General features: G+C 35.9%; 2 protein-coding genes across 9 annotated transcripts in view; one reads left to right on the plus strand and one right to left on the minus strand.

The window, feature by feature from the left end:
• CTNNA3 (catenin alpha 3) overlaps window positions 1–20,475 on the minus strand; it is a 1,780,789-nt gene that overhangs the window by 1,091,252 nt on the left and 669,062 nt on the right. The window lies entirely within an intron of this gene.
• Window positions 1–20,475, plus strand: part of LRRTM3 (leucine rich repeat transmembrane neuronal 3) — a 175,315-nt gene that overhangs the window by 112,284 nt on the left and 42,556 nt on the right. The window contains exon 3 of one of the 4 annotated variants that reach the window (XR_014827998.1): window positions 8,460–11,738. The exons of the other annotated variants lie outside the window; for them this stretch is intronic. The gene's annotated coding sequence lies outside the window, so the exon portion shown is untranslated. The remainder of the gene's footprint in view (window positions 1–8,459; window positions 11,739–20,475) is intronic. 4 annotated transcript variants of the gene reach the window in all.

Genomic DNA, 20,475 nt, shown 5'->3' on the forward strand with positions numbered 1-20,475 from the left:
GAGGTCAATCAGAGGACTATTGCAATTTCAGGGATGAGAAGCAAGGTGAGCCTAAAGAAAGGAGGGCAGCTTTGTGACGAAAGTCACAGAAAAAGGATGTTTCATGGGTATGACGGACAGAACTGTCTATCATTTGGATGGATATGAGACTTGAAGAAAAGGAAGGATTTGACACCCAAGTTTCTGGCTTGGCTAAGCAACTGTAAGGTGATGGTACTGGGAAATAGAGGGAATATGATATGGTTTAAGTTGCAGATATGTTGAGTTTGCCGTGTCCTTTAGGCATTGGATTTTTAGGTCTGGAGCTCAGGCAAGAGATTTGGAGTCATTAATATATGATTCAGTTAAAGCATGCAAGTGGGCCAAATAGTCTGAATATGTGAGGTAAGAAAAAATGAAGAGCAAGACATGAATATTCCTAGGATTGTCAGTAGCTGGGAGGGAAAAAGAAGTCAAGGAGGAGACTGAGATAGAAAGAGCAAAGATGCTGGGAAAGTAAGAATCAGGAAACCACCAGAAGAAAGGAAGAAGAGACTGGCAAATTTGGTTGCCATAGGAAAAAAAAAATACGAGGACTGAAAGAGTATGTCAAATTCAGAAACCAAGAAGTCCACGGTGTCCACTGTCAATGGTTGCAGAGAAAGTAGGAGTTAAGGACTTTAGTTCAAACAGGAATGTGAGGAATAAGAGATAGATAAAGGAAAATGGATAAGAGGGTTTGTGTTTTCCTGTTACTAATTTGAATATGTCCAAAGGCTGTAAAAGGAGCCAAATAACATGAAAACTGAGCAGCCAGGTCCCAGTCCCAGAGAAGTTGGCAACTGGTGGAAGAACACAGAAGTAAAGTGTAAACAGTAGTTAATCAGTATTAAACAGGAGGAGCAAAGTCAGGAAAGGTATATATAAATTATATGCAGGTGGAGTTCCTGTTGTGGCTCAGTGGTAGCAAACCCAACTAGTATCTATGAGGAGTCGTTTTGATCCCTAGCCACGCTCTGTAGGTTGCCATGAGCTGTGGTACAGGTCAGCAACACAGCTATGATCTGGTGTTGCTGTGGCTGAGCTGTAGGATGGCAGCTGAAGTCCAATTTGACCCCTGGCCTGGGAACTTACATATCCTGCAAGTGAGGCCCTAAAAAGCAAAATCAATCAATCAATCAACAAATTTATGGGTGTGAGGGATAAGAGATAAAGGATTTCATAACTCAAAGCTCATTTTTTTTTCCTGTGAGATAAAACCAGATGTACTGCTAACTTTCTCCTTTATTTAATATACTTAAATGTGCCAAGGACCCTAGATATGGCAGCATCCCACAGACGGTTAATGGTATGAAATCAACTCAGAGAGTTTACATTAGCTATATAGTCCTTGATCTATAGAAATTTAATTCCCTTATGTCCAGTAGCAAAACAATTATAGAGCCATAGTAACAACAGTCATCTGCTCAATTAGCCAAAACATGCCATTGAAACACCTCCTGTGTCCCATATAAAGAAAGAGTCTAAGAAATTTTTTTCTGAGAGAGTAGGTTATCCTCCCAAGCTGAATGCTGAATGTCATTTATCTCTTTTCTTCCCATTTCTTCTAGCATAGGGTTTATTTGAATTATTTTTCTTCTGAACCTGATGCTGTAATGCCTCTGGATCTCACATTTTTCATCGGACTCATTGATGTGTTATTGACTCAGTTGGCCAGATCATTAACAATGATTTTTTAAGAACAGTTAACACCAGTTCTCACAGTGATGCCTACCCTTCATTCTCTCAGTGCTCCAAAATAAAATAATCCATCTTATAAGTCTTTTCATCAGTCATTGGTATTTGTGCTTTGTTCTTTTTGACAGTTTTCAGTCAATGTGACTGAGTTTTACACAGGCCAACTCAACAGTACCTGTTAATTTTGATATATTGGAGGCTGCTTTCTCTGTTTACTTCCATGATGCCAAACATTCTGTTTTTGTAGGCAATTTAACTATTGGGGGAATTTTAATGTAAAAATAATCTCAAGAAAAAAATATTTTCTTTAGCTTAAAAATTGAGTATTTGGGAGTTCCCGTCATGGTCCAGAGGAAACGAATCCAACTAGGAACCATGTGGTTGTGGGTTTGATCCCTGGCTTCGCTCAGTAGGTTAAGGATCTGGGGGTGCTGTGAGCTGTGGTGTAGGTCGCAGATGCAACTCGGATCTGGCATTGCTGTGGCTGTGGCATAGCCTGGCAGCTGTGGCTCTGATTGGACCCCTAGCCTGGGAACCTCCATATGCATGGATGCAGTCCTAAAAAGCAAAAAAAAAAAGAAGATAAGATAGACAATACTAGTTTTGAACCTCTTTGACTTATAATACTAAATCTGATTTTTTTACATAGAGAAAAAAATTATGTGACTTAGAATTTTATCCATTGTACTTCCAAGTACTAAACAGACTGCAGCATATTTATTAAGAAAGTTCATTTGCAAGGACCTCAGAAATCTATTTGATTCCAATTTAACCCATACTGTTTTGATACTTTATTTTACAATTAGTGGAGGGTAAGAAGATTGTGTTATTTCAACATTATTTAAATGTTCATTTCTTATAGAGTTTTAAAATTATCAAGCATTGTGATATGGGAATAGCACTAACTTGTCAGAAATTCATGAAAACCTACTTTTAAGAACAGGACAAAGGGACTTTAAATGGATTGTCTAAGAGTAAAACTCAATGTTAGAAAGATCACCTTTGATGGTATCTGGAAAATTTCCAGACTCTCCACTGAGCAAATTTCTGTGAGTGTTCATTAGGAGAGTGACAGCTGTCTCTCTGGCCAAAAATCAGGCTTTGTCTTATTCTTCACTGACAGAGCTTGTGTTATATTAAGTTTGTGAAATGCATACAAAAGCTATGGTAACTTCTGTTTTTAATGACTTGCATAAACTTTTAAAGGAGTAATAGGGATGACATAAGGACAAAGTAACATAATAGATATTTTGCTCAGTAAAAGGCAGGATTCATCTTAGTAGAGTGGAAAAAATCATGGTCTTTGAAGTCAAGAAAGAATTGGATTTAACTCTCAGTAACCTCAGCTCTTCCATTTTCTACTTTTATGACCTCAGGTAAGTTCCTTACCTTCTTGGAACCTCTATTTCCTCATTGTCAAAATAAGGATAAATGGACTTACCTCAACAGGCAGCCTATGAAAATTAAATAAGATTTGATATCTAAAGCACCTTGCCCAAAGCCTAATGACATAGAGGATATGCTCAGTAAATGTTAATTTGTTCCCCTCTGCCATGTCCCCAAGAGCATAGGTGTCAAATATCAAAGAACTAAATACATATTTTTTAAGTTTTATTGAAGTATAGGTTGTGATAATTTCTGCCGTACAACCAAGCGATTCAGTCATACATATATGTATATCCATTCTCTTTCAGATTCTTTCCCCACATAGATTATCACAGAATACTGGGTAGAGTTCTCTGTGCTATACAGAAGGTCCCCATTGGCCAATCATTCCATATAGCTCAGTGTGCATATCCCAATCCTAACCTGAAGTCCATCCCTCTCCTCACCCCACCTGTCTCCTTCAGTAACCATAAGTTTTTCATAGTGTGTGAGTCTGGTTCTATTCTGCCTATACATTCATTTGTATCCTTTTTTTTTTTAGGTTCCACATGTAAGTGATATCGTATGATTTTTTTTTTTTACTGACCAACTAACTGTGAATACATTTTAGTGTCTACTAGATACATGATACTAACTAGTTATCTCAGATGCAGTAAATATTGAAACAAACAAACAAAAAAAACATTCTATTCCCTTCCTGGACTGTGGCTTTGTTTTTAAAATTACTCTACTATTATTTATTGAACTACAAAATAGGTAATAGACTTTCAATTCAGAGACACTGTTTCATTTTCAAAACCTGAAATACTGTCTACCCTTTTTCTACCTAAATTACCATATGTTTTGTACAGTTGTCATCTTAGGACCTTGCTGCCACCATAAGTCTAATATGAGGGTCTCAAGTTCTAGAATACAAACACAGATGTAATGAAAAAGCTTTCTGATCACTCACATATCTCTTCCAAAGTAATGGCACTAGGGACTCCCAACACATACGGAATCTAGTCTAATCTAACTTCAGTTAACTCCAAGCTAACACACATGGCTTAAATCTCCTAGTGGAGGCCTAAGAAGAAAAATAAGAAAGACGAGGAGCATAACTGTCTTTAACTCCATGGGAAAATACTTTTTTTATCAGTATCCATTATCCATTCTGTATACATCTATAACCTCCACCACCCTAATAAGACTTCAGAAAAAAATTAAATGGTTTCATCAGAAAGGATTGGAAGTATTGTACTCAAGATACTATAAAATGGGCTTGGAGAAGATAAATATAATTTATCTCCCTTATCCTTCATTCTAAACTCCTTTTCTGAATAAGCAGAAGCAGGGACTCAAATCCTGGCAGTTTGTAGACCCTGAATGCATGACCTAGTAGGTTAATGTATGTAACCAAGAGGAGAAGAAATCAGAGTGGAGAATTAAACAAACAGCCCCATAGAAACATTTATCAAATGGGGCTTGGAAGATACTTAAAAATTGGGTATAAAACAATGGAAATGGAATCTAGATACACTGGAGAGAAAAGGGGGTCTGGAGTAGAAAGAATTAAAATATGTGTATGTGAAGAGTCTGGAGAGTAGTGGTTAAAAGTGCTAACTGTAGGTCACAGGGTTCAAAACCCTGACCCATCTCTGCACACTAGCTAATTATATAACCTTGTTAAGTTTCAGTTTCATAAGATATAAAATATGTATCATAATAATAGTTTCTTATAGCGGTCAACATACAGATTAAATATATTTATAATGTTTAATATAAAGTCTGGCCTTCCTAAGTGCTCAATAAATGTTAGTTAATATCATCAGGTCCACTAGAGATTTTAATAGGACTTCTCGGGTGAGTAAATAGAAATTTGGGGACCAAAGACAATTGGGGAATTATCTTCCTTTGATATTAGTGACTTGAAGGAGAAACGAGATTGGGGTGCATAAAGAAGAAATAATTACAAATTAGGATGAAGGATACAGAGGGGAGAAAATAGCCCCTTTTGGCAAATTATGCCCCAATGAACCACATATTCAGGATCCAAAAACCCTGCCCAGATCTGATTCTTTACTCTGCTTATCCAAAAATGCAGTTAAGCAGAGGATAATGGAAACAACGCAGGACATGAGTTTCTCCTGTCTCAATTTATAGCATCTGCGGTAAGATGTTTCCGCTCCTTTCTGCTGAAATGGTTTTAAATTTTTTTCTCGAGTCTTACTGGAGTTATAGAAGCTCTGGATGTGTTAAACACCTACACCGAAAGCTTACAGAGAAAGGTATTGACCAGTAGGATGAAGGACAGATATGTTCCTTTTCTTCCCAGGAATTCTCTTTGCCTCTAGGAGGAGACCATGTCAGTGTCTCAGAGCGTGGAGTTGACTGAAGTTAAACTACAGGAGAAAAGATACAAAGCAAAAGGGAAACATGAAACCGTAAAGCAAAGGGGTTGACATGGAAATGTTTCAATACATTTATGGGCAAAAGTGTTACTACAGGACTTAAACCAGATTGGCATAAGAGGGAAAGAATACCAATGAATAACCAGAAAGACATCTGCTTCTCATCTGGCCTCTTGTCTGTCCAGTTCTTGTACTCTCCCCTTTTTCATTTTATCCTCTAAAATCAATAACAAAAGGTGCCAACAATTCAAGGTGCTTTTAGGAGTTTCCGTATGTTCATGAAATAAATACCAATACATTTTCAAATGCTAAAATACCTTAAAAGCTATTTCATTTGATGAAATGAAATAAAAATTTCCTATTCTCTCTTTCAAAGGTTGCTATCCCCATATCCCTTCTCCTCCATGGTAACATATCTTCCTTTAAATTAAAACTTCAATGATTCTGCTCTTAGTTCAATGTCACCCTAAATCAAAACAAACAAATAAAAACAAGAAAGAAAAAATGGCCTTAACATCCCTGGGTACTGAAAGAGAATCTTGGATTATTGAGTGAACTGTCTGAAACAGTGAAGCTATATTGAGCAAGGGGAATATTAAATTGTCAGGAGAAATGAGGGATATAATTTTTCTAGGAGTAAAATATTTTAAGCAACCACCTCTCTAATCATGTTCACCTGGTCTAAACCAAAAAATAAAATAAAGTAATAGTTTTTTGTTTTCTTAAAAGAAACAGTATCCCTTCACTGTCTTCTTTCTCTCTTTACCTCTATTCATGCCCTGTTATGCCCACGGGGAGCAAACAACTAATGTAATAATTAGTTAAACCAGGAAGATACTACTTAAGGAAAACAATTCCTGTAAAAAAGGAAGGAAATTCTTCCCTAATTCTAGCATAATCAAAGAGTATACTCAAATGCATCTAAAAGTCAGTCTATATGATTTTTGCATGGCTTTGGTGATTAATATTTAGCAAACCCAGTATTATCTTGCAAGATGATCAACAGCAAGGAAATCAATCATTCTACTTGCATTTAATGTAAATAGAAATAATGATAACTTTCAGCCACTAGGAGGTACAAAAGCCATAATGCATGTGAATTAAGAATCCAGAAAATATTGCACAGCACCCCAATATACCAGAGGTTACTAATCAAAGGGAAAAAAATTAAAGTATCTGAAGCACTTTAATGATAAATGTGATCCTAACACTCAGAATGAAAATCACTAATTACTTTGAAAATCATGATACATTTTTACCATGAGAACTTGAGAGTATGCTGTGAAGCACTGCATAGCTCTTACAATGAAATTCCAGGATTGAACATCAAACATATGATGACATAAGCACAGTAGAGTACACAACAGAAAATGCCAAAATGTCAATAATCAAACATTCTCATTCCCAAGAACTGCAGCATCTCATAACATTAGCAACATAATGTCTCACTATTTCTGGCTCCTCCTAGGATCTTCTAAAACATTTCTTTGAAAATTCTTCATCATTCTGCTAAAGTTTTACTAATAAAACTAGATATGGTATGTTTAGTTATTTAATGCTATCTCCTTGTTATGGGGTTAAATATTTCTGTACCAAAAATTTTATGATCATCCCTGTTTGTTTTTTTGTTTTGTTTTGTATCCTTATCTTAAAACAGAAAAGAAAATGGCATTCATAATTTGAGGTCTACTAAGCAAAATCAGCAATCATTCCATGTAAGAAAATGTGTCTATCAAATGAAGTAATATCATCATTTAGAGAAAAAGAAGATAAGAAAAGAAAATGAAGGTAGAGCGGAGTTTCCATTGTGGCTCAGTGGTAACAAACGTGAATAGTATCTGTGCGGACATGGGTTCGATCCCGTTCAGTGGGTTAAGGATCCTGCGTTGCCATGTGAGCTGTGGTGTAGGTCGCAGATGTGGCTCAGATTCTGCATTGCTGTGGCTGTGGCACAGGCCAGCAGCTGCAGCTCTGATTATACCCCAGCCTGGGAGCTTCCTTATGCCACAAAGAAAGAAAGAAAAAAAAAAAGAAAATGAGGGAAATTAAGTTAGAAACAAGAGGCAGGTGTATCAATTCCTACATTAATCACGTAGACTGTGTCTGATGAAGTAATAGGACTATCATTGTTCAACAAGTTCAACTAATGATGGGGGTTCAACAGAACTCCAACAAGGGGAAAGAATTTAACATTAAACTCCATTATGCAAAAAAAGAGGTTATTTATGAGCTACAGACAAAACATAAATTGAATATATAAGCCACATACAACTATCGGTATAATTCCTCTGTAATCAAAATACATTCTTGACCCAAGCATATATCTATTTCCTACTACAGAGATATACTCACTCAGTTTACCAATAATTAATTCCATAAAGTTTAGGTGATACAATTCAAGGGTTGATTTCACTAGGATGCTTTGTATTTGATTTGAAGAAAAAGGAAAAGAAACCCCCAAACAATTGTCAAACAAAAAAACCGTGAATTTTCAATGGTGGAATTTCAGGAAAGAAACAATCCCTAACAACCTCAAATTACCCTACATGGAAAAAAACAGCCTATTTGGCCCCAATATATATATTTTTTAAAAAGTATGCAGCCCAAAACTTATTTAGTAATAACTTGAATACAAAGGTCAAAGGTTAAATGTCAATATGTTCACGTTTTATATATAATACATTTTGCCATTGATACGTGCACACACATTTGGTACTACCACACATTATTGTAAACATTAGTCTTAGCATATGGTGGGTTCATATACAGAAATCCCTAAGTATATTTACAATTAAAGAGATGTATTGCTTGTAACTTACCCTTAAATTCATCATCTAATGCAATCTCCATTTATTAATTTGTAGACTGTGTTCTCATCAACTCATCAGTTATGAACAGGCATACATGAATTTCACATAATTTTAAAGATTATAAAGTTAATATATATTTTACCCCTCTGATTTCCAGGTCCAAGTTCTCTGCACTAAGGTATAATGCTCTGTGGACAAAGTGCATGCAGAATGTATGCAGAACATGCCGTGAAGAATCTGCAATGCAGATAAGAGGGAAGCATTATCCTTAATTTGCATATCACACTACACACCATAACTAATTTGTCAAATATCAAACGATTTACATATTCTAGGCCTCCTTCCTTCCCTTTCTTGCAATTAGGTTTACTTTCTTTTTCTGCAACTGAATTTTACAGAGAGGAAAACATATCTTTAGCTAAGCTGATGTCATTTGAAAAAAATGAGTATTAGATTTTTCCAAATGACTTAAGAATGTTAAAAAAGAAAAAAAGTGCACCTTCAGTTTAGATTGCAGGATGGATACAGAGTTTAAAAGGCAAGCTCTGAATCCAAGAATTGAATTTAGCTTTCCAGTTCCTGCAGTGAAACATAAGACCACCTTCCTTCGGCAGCTCGAGTGGGGAGACATTGCTCTTTCCCGGCAGCTTTGTACGCTCAGGCTGCTGTGATTCTCCAAATTCATGTCCTGTACTGAATTTAAACTATTTTTGCAAGTAAGAACAAAAGGAATTTATTTACTTTCTCTCAGAATGAAGGCAGAAGTGACCACTTGCATCAAATTATCCTCTTGGATTTTTAGCTCATTAAAAATGTGGTGGGTAGTGATTGCTGTTAATTTTTATTCAACAGTCTTATCTATTCTGATACTTTAGGATTTTAAAGCGCTTATCTAAAGTTTTATTTGGATTACTTACATGACTGCAACTATTCTTTATTTGCCAAAGTAACAACACAAATCACATTACTTGCAGAGGTAGGGGAGTCTTTCTTACAAATCAGCCCCACAACAACAACTAACATTTATTTATTGAATTTGTGGAGTAGCTACAGAGAAATATAAGACATAGTTATGGTTTTCAAGAACATTATAAAACAGGGAGATTAACCAATAAGGAAAGACAGCCATATGAGCCATATCACGAGGCCAAAATCATAGTGGAGATGATGCCCTTGTAGAATAAGATCACATTAACTGGGTTCATTGTTCTTCTGGTTCTCAGTCTCTGTCTCTAAAATGCATAAGTTGGACTACATTACCTCTAAACTCTCTCCCAATCAAAAAGTTTTAAGAATTTAATATATAGTCTGCTACATATACTCTTTATAATTTTACTCTGCATGGTATCAATGGCAACCTAGAGAAAATGGAAGTCAGTGGCCTCTAAAAGACATTTCATATATATATCTATATATTCATAAATAAAGAATATAGACCATAGACCAATAGACTAATAGACCATAGACCAATGTCTTCACATATCTGTGTATAAGAGGAGTGAACTATTAATTACCCACATCCAAGTTATATGCATTATGGTCCATCCACACACATTGTAAATGTAATTTTATCTGAAGGGGACATTGAGAGTCTAATTTTTAGATAAAGAAACAAGCTCACATAGTTAAAAACACTGAGGTTTTACTCCTTGATAGACCCTGTACTCGATATGCCTAACATTGTGTTTGAGTCCTCAAAAGATACGCAAAGGGATTTACCAGCCAAATGGTTATTTTTTTATATATATTCCTGAGATGACTTTGACTTCAAATCACTGCCTCCTCCTGCCCCATGCATATTTTCTGGGAGGGAGAACACAGAATGACCCTGCCAACTTACTCATCACTCCCTTTCTAAAACCAACACCTTGTTCTCCATCTCTTGGCCCCAGAGAAATACATAGAACTTACCAAGTAGAAATCATTCTAATCCAAATTGTACTTCCTCAGGTCTTAGAACCCAAAACACTGCAACAGAGGGCAGTTGGGGATTTAAAAAGAGAGCATTATCATAAATCCCTTCACTTCTTCCAGCTTGTGGCATTGTTCTAAATTTCTCTGTTATGGGTTCTGAATTATTCTAGGGCCTCTCCATTAAGAGGCTGAGGAGAAGGAAAGTTGGACACGATGCTAACAAGAAAATAGCACAAGGAGTAAACTGCAATATGAACTAGAAGCCACATTGTGTGTCTCTAAATCTACTGTTTTTTCTTCTCACATTTTGCTATCCACCTGTAAATAAAGGCTACTCTTCCCTAAAAATCTTAATATTACATAACATTAAAATTATCTTTTCCTAATCCGCTACTATAAATCATACAGACTTCCCTAGACATCAGCACATTTGACTTTTAAACAACATACGCTATCATACATTATGCATCAAAACTCCCAAACTGACGATTGTAATAAGGTTCAAACTTAAATTCAACTGATACATTTCTCAACCTTTCACATGATGGTGTAGCCAACAAGTTTTGCACTACCTAAAAACAAAATTTGCAAATACTTTCTCATATTTTGCTCTAGCTATTTTTCTAAATGTTGATTTTTAGTTCTAAGTGAGAGTTTTATAAAGTGTTAAGTAAAATGCAATTGAAGTAACAAATTCCTTTAGCACACTGAAAGTGGCAAACCATTCATCTCAAAAGGGTGCTCATTGTACTTAAGCTGTGCATATTTAAATTGACTATGTACTTAAAGTTTAAGGAAAAACAACATTAAAGAGCAGGAATAGAAGTTTATTCTAGGACACATACAAAATGATAGGGATATATGATCCTCTAAAACAAGTTTTGTAATAAAACATTAGAGCAATAATAATATAAATACATTTTCATAACATTTTATTTTCTGAGGAACAGCCACCTCTTAGACTATTAAGGTTTGTTCACCTTTCACACAATTAACTTTAGTACACACAGGAAAGAAGAAGATTGCTTAAATACTATGATGCACTGTTTCCCAAATATGCCAATCCTAAAACTACACAAATGTAAATATAGGGCATTCTCTGGAAAAATCCCATCCTCTTGATCTGAGGAGAGATATAAGGAAGCTGAATTTTTTAAATGTCTCTAAATATTCTTACTATCTGGTAAGCGTGGATAAAATTATCATAATGGATTCAAAGCCAAATGCTAAGAATTTTAGATTATATTTACCAGGCTGCCCATCAGTCAGTATCTTTATGCATACCATTTGAAAGAAGCTTAAAAGAGAGCTAGTACTAAAAATATTTCCTTCATTATCTATAATACAACCAGCATAAATTCATATATTTACATCTTAAGCACTTTTCAAATTCCCTGGAAATGCTTCCAGTAAGTATCTTTGAAGAACTGGATAATTGTCCTCTAAGAGCAAAGAGACATAGAAAAACGATGTTAGTGGCAACGAGAGGGGTGAAAAGAACACCATTCAAAGAATTAAAAGGGTAAGTGGCTCTGTTTCCTATTGAGATTAATCTCTTTTTTGTATATTTTTTCTATTAAAGTATAGTTGATTTACAATATTTCTTCAATTTCTGTTGTATAGCAAAGTGACTCAGTCATACATATACGTACATTTTTTTAAACCAAAAAAAAAAATTTACATCAGTATAAATTTATGTATGATTTGTGCTAGAAGGGGCAATTTAATCATGAGGGCTCCCAAAAGGTCAGTGAGAATTTAGCTCACAGTCCTTAATGGTATTATGTCAACAACATAGTTTAAAAATAGCAACTCCCTACCCCACATGATCTGCATATTTCTAAAATAATCCACTGGCAGATTTCCTTAATTTTTTCCCCTTTTCATAGAATCTACATATTTAATACTTACAGTTTCAAAAGTAAGTAGGCCAGTACCCACAACCCCTTTGTAATTCTGCATACGCATGTAAGACAGTAATGAAGAATCATAAAAGCACTTCAAGATCAGCCAGTACCTCCTAGTTATAATAGCAACCTTGTTAATAAAGACGATGTATCCCAATGATATAAACTTGTCATGAGAGTTGAGGTATAAAAATTTATTTATAAGGAAGGAATATGTAGAATAAAAGCAATGCAATTTAATACAAACATAGATGTGATGTGGGGTCCCTTAGGGCCTTTAATGGTTAAGTCTTTTATTATGCAAAACTAAGCAACTGGGCAGAATCTTACCACTGATTCACCAAGTCAATTGGAGCTTCTTCAGTCTCTGGCCTAATGCCTCATGAGCTCCCCCCAAATTATACAAATAGGGGTTTAACAATTGCAACTTTTGATTAGCTACTGATGCCTTATAGTTTCCTTATCAAAAAGGGCAGCGATCATGGGATTCGTCCCTTTCTTACTACTCTTCTCTCTCCAGGTTGGCTAGGATGCAGTTTTCCCAAATGGTGGAAGATAGAAAAAATGTGATGAGTGGGACCCGCATGATGAATAATGTCTGGTATCCTTCATCCTTCTTTCTGTTTAGCTGAAGTACTTTTCAGTACTCCAGATGGCTTTGGGAGCAATCATTTCTCTTGATGGTGCCAACCCAGCAGTCTGAACTGTTCGCCAATACTACCTTTCAGTACTCGTTAGGTAGGCAGCCCAATGTCTCTCTAGAGAGCTGTTGGGACTTTATAAAACTGACAGGAATATTGCAAATGACCCTCCTTCTAATGCTGAATCTAGTATATAGGCAAACCCCCTTCTTTTGTAAGATAACTCATCTCCAAAAATATCACCACCATTAATTCTTTAATTTCAACTAAAAACTAAAACATAGTTGATGTTGTTATAAGGAGATTAATTAGCCAGGATGTCACACCTTTTTTTAAATGAAATAGAAACAGTAAAAACAGAGGGAAGTTGTGTTTTAGAGCCAGCAAGTCCTAAGTCCAAATCCCGGATTCACCACTTCCTACCTGTATATTTCTTTTTTCTTTTTAGGGCTACACCTGCAGCATATGGAAGCCAGGCTAGGGGTCGAATTGGAGCTGCAGCTGTAGGCCTATGCCACAGCTACAGCAACACTGGATCCAAGCTGCATCTGCAACGTATGCTGCAACTTGTAGTGAGGCCAGGGATAGAACCTGTATCCTCACAGACACTTATGTTGAGTTCTTAACCAGCTAATGGGAATTCCCCTGCCTGTAATAGTTCTAAAGTAGGCTCTTTGAGTCTCAACTGTCTACATAAACTATGGCATCCGTCATGGAACATAAGTTTGTGCTTTTCCCTTCCACAGGTGCCATCATGCATTTAGGTATTAAAGCAGTTCACAGTTTCCCATCAAGTTATCATGTTTTTGGAATAAATCTCACAAAACAGAAGGTTTGTGGGGAGAAATTAAAAAGAGAGTGGTGGAATTACTAGACACAGAAAGAAAGGCTGGACAGAGATTCATTACAGAACCTTTTATAGTTCCTACTACAAAGGAATAATTAGGAAAACAAAGAGGTAGGTATTGTTTTGAGTAAAAGGACTAAGATAATGAAAAGACTGCAAAGATGAAAACGAGGCAATGCTGTGAGTAGGTTAGACTGTTACAGAAAATTTCTAAGCAATGAAAATTTAACATGACACAAAATTGAATTGATACATTATTTTGAAAGCAGACAATGCTTCAGAAAAGACAGATGGGATATCAGTTACCATGAGCTTTATTCTTTGTAAGAATTTGCTGGCATTTTTGTGGGAGGCAGGCCTGGGAATTTCAGCCCTCAGAGCTAACATTGAGCAGAGAAGGAAAGGTTCTTAAAAGCCATAAAGATATCAGGGGTATCTTAAATTTCCCAAACAACTTCCACATTTCTAGTGACAAAGTGCTATTGTAAATGGTTGTTCTATAATCCATCATGAATATGGATTTAGTTACTGGTAGGAGATTATGGTCAGGGAGGAATATTTTCATGTTTTATTTACACGGATAATAATATATTTTCTCCTGTGTATACTTCTATATTCTCACCTCACGTCTTACACTCTATAGCCCCCATATATGTGTATTATACTGTTGAAATGGGGATGAAAGAATGCTTGTAAAATATTAGAAAGAACAATATCATGGTTTTATATCCTCTAAGAAAATAAAAAGTTAGCTTACCTATATCCTAAGATAAATACTGTCTTCTATGCATCACATAAGAGTTGATTATCTGAACCTTAATGATGGCCATAGGCTATGTTTGGTATACAAGTTCTAATTCAAGATAAAACGTCTTATATCAATTGCGTATGTCTAAGGAACTAAAATATTTATTCTAAAATTTCCAGATTAAGAAAACATTCTTCATTTATGTCAAATTTAAAGTGTCCAAGGAAAAGTGATATTCAAATTAAGAATGGTCTGGAGAGTGGTCAACCTGTACATTTCTTTCTTTGCTTTTGAGAAAAGATGGGTGTCACTGCACACCACAAGTAAAATGAAGAAATGTCTTTTAATAAGGTCAACATTTTGAGAAGTATAATCACTATGCTGAGTAAAATTCTGTAAAAATTGCTCCAAAACATTGAAATAACAATATTTCATTGTAACATTGTACTAACAGTTGCCAAACTCTACAAAGGTTTAGGAGTTCCCGTTGTGGCTCAGCAGTTAACAAACCCGACTGGTATCCATGAGGATGCAGGTATGATCCCTGGCCTTGCTCAGTGGGTTAAGGATCTGGCGTTGCCCTGAGCTGTGGTGTAAGTTGCAGACACAGCTCAGATCCTGCATTGCTGTGGCTATGGAGTTGGCAGGCAGCTCTACCTCTGATTCTACCCCTAGCCTGGGAACCTTCATATGCCACGGGTGTGGCCCTAGAAACACAAAAGACAAAAAATAAAAATAAAAAGGTTTACAACATTCTTTAACAAAATCAAAATCTTTTATTAACTTTTTAAGTAGCTTACTCAAGTCTCAAGTCATCCAGTCAATCCATATTAATTATAATCTTAATCTGATAATCAATAAAACTATGAGAAAAACCATGTTAGATGTATGTGTGCCCTCATATATATTAGTTCAATATGCTTAACAATAAGAATTTACTTTTCTTCAAAAATACTACAAAATTAATCCTTTCCAACATCAGCCATAAAGCTAAAGCTACATTTTATAACTTTATAATATGTCTGCCTCTGTTTACACAAGATTATTCAACTGATCTAGCTTCAGGAAATATGCACTGACATGTGCTATCAATTCAACTGTCCATCAACTGGGCTCCTTAGAGGGATAAATGGGTGCGTGCAGACTCACTGGGGCCTTTAAGGGGAATGGGGAATATGATTGGGACTTCCACTTTGGGAAGGGGGCTATATTTCTGTGGTTTGCAGTAATGTCTATGTATAATTAGTTATTGCTACTTTTCATAGTGTAGGAATGGGTTCCAGGAACAATCCACAAAACATTCACATTTGTAAGTAATTTTCTCTCTACAATTTTGTATTCTTTTTTTAATTAATCCCAGATCATTTTAATACCAAAAAAACCTCAACAAATAAAAATCTACTGGAATATTGGAATGTAGCAGTTAATCAAAAAGAATAATATATTAGGAGGTTATTCCACAAATGAAATAATACAACACAAAAAAATTGTTAAGGAATTCCTGCTATGGGGCAGTGGGTTAAGAATCTGACTGCAGTGGCTCAGGCCACTGCGAAGGCATGGGTTCAATCCCCAGCCCAGCACAGTGGGTTAAAGGATCCAGGACTGCTGCAGCTGTGGCACATAGGTCACAGATGTGGCTCAGATTCAATCTCAGGCTTGGGAACTTCCAAATGCTATGCGTGTAGACATTAAAAAAAAAAAAAATTGCAGCAACATGGATGGAACTAGAGACACTTATCCTGAGTGAAATAAGTCAGAAAGAGAAAGACAAATACCATATGATATCACTTATAACTGGAATCTAATATACAGCACAAATGAACATTTCCACAGAAAAGAAAATCATAGACTTGGAGAATAGACTTGTGACTGCCCGGGGGAGAGAGAGGGAGTAGGAGAGATTGGGAGCTTGGGGTTAAAGGATGTAAACTATTGCTCTTGGAATGGATTAACAATGAGATCCTGCTGTGTAGCATTGAGAACTATGTCTAGATACTTACATTGTAACACAACAATGGGAGGAAAAAATCTATATACACATATGTGTAACTGGATCCCCATGCTGTACAGTGGAAAATAAATAAATAAATAAATAATAAAAAGATTAGGTGTCAAATATTATATTTATAATTTATTATAAAGAACAATAATGACCCAATAAAACCATGCCAATCTGTGCTTAAAAGGCATTCCTAAAATTGTGCAGTCACTTTTAGAGTAAAATGTGAATAGAAGGGATAGAAGAAAGCAATTCTTTGAAAGGTACAATCCCCCGAGACTGAACCGGGAAGAAATAGAAAATACGAACAGACCAAATTACCAGAACTGAAAGTGAATTAGTAATTTAAAAACTCTCAACAAACAAAAGTCAAGACCAGATGATGTCGCAGGTGAATTCTGTCAAACATTTAGAGAAGAGTTAAAACCTACCCTTCTGAAACCATTTCAAAAAACTGCAGAGGAAGGAACACTCCCAAACTCATTCTATGAGGCTACCATCACCATGATACCAAAACCACATATGTCACACACAAAAAAATTATAGGCCCAAATCACTGATGAACATAGAGGCAAAAATCCTCAACAAAATATTAACAAAGCAACTCCAACAAGACATCAAAAGGATCAAAACCTTATCAAGTGGGATTTATTCTAGGAATGCAAAGATTTTTTTATATCTTCAAATCAATGAATGCGATATACCACATTAACAAACTGAAGAATAAAAACCATATGATCATATCAATAGATGCAGAAAAATATTTTTTCTGCATAGAAGTCTTCTAAATTGCATAAGCTTCAAGTTCAGGAAACCAGGAACTCTTTATCTGTTATCTCTGAATAGTGTATCTGTTAAGCATTTCTATAACTACAGGCTTGAATGACATCACAAGACATTCACAAACTTTCTAGAGCATTAACAATACAGAGGATGACAATAAGGCTATTTCAAACTAACGACAGAAAAATGCAAAACCAACAATCTTCCATTCACAAAACAGCAATAATAATATCCAATAACTTTCAGTAAATATGATTTTCAAGAACTATACCTAGGAGTTCCCGTCGTGGTGCAGTGGTTAACGAATCCGACTAGGAACCATGAGGTTGCGGGTTCGGTCCCTGCCCTTGCTTAGTGGGTTAACGATCCGGCGTTGCCCTGAGGTGTGGTGTAGGTTGCAGACGCAGCTCGGATCCCGCGTTGTTGTGGCTCTGGCGTAGGCCGGTGGCTACAGCTCCGATTCAACCCCTAGCCTGGGAACCTCCATATGCCGTGGGAGTGGCCCAAAGAAATAGCAAAAAGACAAAAAAAAAAAAAAAAAGAACTATACCTAACCAAACAGATCAATGAATAAATAAATAAATAAATAGTACGCAATTTGTTTACCCAATACATTTTCCACATAGTTGGATAATAAAGCTCTGTCTACACTTTATTAATAAAACCTTCAAATTCATAAAAGTGAAAGCTCTTCTGGACAAAATACAAGCCGACAGACCACAGCATAGAGAGCACATGAAACAAACACAAATGCATTCATTCACGTGATACTAAAAGACACCTTAAAGTTGTCTTTAGAATGACACTAGAATCACCAGAATGATTCTTCTAGTCAAAAGGACACCTTGCACTGAGGCAGCCCCCTTTCTCTCTCGTTCATTGATTCTGCCTTGAAACCTTCTGGTGATTGAATATGTAAACTACATTGACCTGCTGTGCAGTTAGTTCATGGTAAAACGTTACAAGAATATACTCGGCAGTATATTTATGAAACCATTTCTTCCATAAGCAGGGATATATTGCAATTTGAAGTCAATGGACACACACAAACATTGACTCCAGACTAAATAATCTAGTGCTTGGCTAAATCCTAGCTAAATAACTAGTACTTACACACCATGTATATATTTAGCATAGTGAGGTCAAGTGGAACTAGGTTCACATTCCAGCTTCGGCTACACCAACTACCTATATAACACTAATATTTCTTAAATTCTCTCACCTTTGGGTTTTCCATCTTAACAACAGTTTTTTTATTGGGGGGGTTGTTTGTTTTTTTGTGTTTGTTTGTCTTTTTAGAGCTGCATGTGAAGGTTCCCAAGCTAGGGGTCAAATCCAAGCTGTAGCTGCCTGCCTACACCACATCCACAGCAACACGGGATCCAAGCCAAGTCTATGACCTACATCACAGTTCATGGCAACACCAGACCCTTAACCCACTGAAAGAGGCCAAAGATCAAACGTGCATCGTCACAGATACCAGTTGCGTTCGTTAACCACTGAGCCACGACAGGAACTCATTGACAACAGTTTTAATAAACCCATCTCACTGGGTTTTTGTAGGATTGAATGTGAGGATGTATGTAGGGTTTTCATCCCACATAATAAGTAACACACATTATTTTTACTGGCTGTAAATATTTACTACATTTCAGGATACAACAATAATATGATTTGCCTGATTACTGTCATTATAGGTACTTCTGGTATTAAAATAAAAACTAGCTTTAACAAAGACAGTAATAATAATAACAACTATAACTATTGGGTGGCAGTGTAAAAAGGGTATGCTTAAACTAGCAAATTCAAATATGTTATATGCCAGAAGACTATACTATGAATAAAATCGCTACAGCAGAGTGAAACAAAAAGCAAAGCATGTCATTTACTTGTAAAATCTGGATCACTCAGGAAGGTGCACATGAGGTTAGAAAAACGTCAAAAGAGAAAGGGAGGATCATGTGATGGCCTGGGAGAAAAATGGATTTGCTCATCTTCCTGGGTACAAAAGAGTAGAAACTAACTAAAAGTGATTATCTTTATTCTTTCTTGACAGCTTAATTAAGTCCTCTAATTAGTCATAGTCACTAAGCACTAACATTATCAACTCTGCTTCCTGCTGGGTTGGCATCTTCTCTAGTCTGATAACAGGTTAGAAAAGTTAGCTGAGCCATACATTGTCTTTGAACTGCAAAATATCTTAACCCAGAAAAACCAGTCTGACTCACTTCAAGATGTGCCACCTGTAAAATTGAAAAGTCACTGATCCTGGGTCTTCTACCCTGTTCTCATCCAATTCTACCACTATCCACTCTGAGCTTCCTCTTATCTTCCTTTCTCATTTTTCTCCCAGATATTAGTCCTTTCACACCATCTCAACCCTTCCAACATCCTTTAAGGAAATTAATCACCAAATTCAAGTCAAGGTTTTTGAGTTCGTATCCTACTTCATTAAACAATTCTTACAAAAAAGACTTCAGAGGGGGCAATGTTTATGTCAAAGACATCACTTTCTTTTTAAAATTTTATTTAATTCAAGTATAATTGACTTACAATGTTGTATTAGTTTCAGGTGGACAGCAAAGACCACTTTCTAACTGCAGAATTACAGTCAGCAGGATTATGTGACCACACAACATTCCTCAAATCCAGGAAACCATGATGTTCCTAAATCCCTATCAATGTCCTTCCAGTTAATCTTTTCTGTGAGCCAGAATTAATATTACATTCCGTGCAGTAATATATCTTATGCCTCTAATTACAGGTTTCTATAATCTTAGTAAATTATTTTGTAATTAGATTTCTAGTCATAGAGTCCCAGCGAGTACACTGTAGTAACTTGCACGGTTTCTGGAATTATGAAGATACCACATTTAGTCTTTATCTACTGCATCATTTTCCTGGAAAATTTGTTCTAGGTTTTTGTCAGATGTCATTCTCTTTTCTTTATCTATTGTATTGGTTTCACCAGAAAAGTTTATAACAATTTTTATTTAAAAAAAATTCAACTGTGGGCACTATTTCTAACTCTAACTTGCTACTTTCAAATAACAGCTATAAATAAGCACTAAACAACATTTGAAGTACATTACAACATTTAAAAATAAATATAGTTGGCCATGTTGTCACTATACTCAAAACTGATTAGTTGGCTCATGTATTCTCTGAACTAAATCTCTCCTCACAGAGTATCATCTTCAGCCTTCATCATCCTGCAAGGCTTCCTTTTCTTCTGAGTTTTAAAGCACAGAGAACACCTCTAAGTTTAGAGAAGATGCCAATACACAAACATGAGGGATGATTAGAGTATTTTTGCAAGTATTGTAGGCTT

This window comes from Sus scrofa, chromosome 14 (assembly GCF_054392235.1).
Source record: "Sus scrofa isolate SSC_HxYL_T2T_F1_AM1 chromosome 14, Sscrofa_HxYL_maternal_Yorkshire_Landrace_v2.0, whole genome shotgun sequence".
In the NCBI taxonomy this organism is placed as follows: Eukaryota; Metazoa; Chordata; class Mammalia; order Artiodactyla; family Suidae; genus Sus; species Sus scrofa.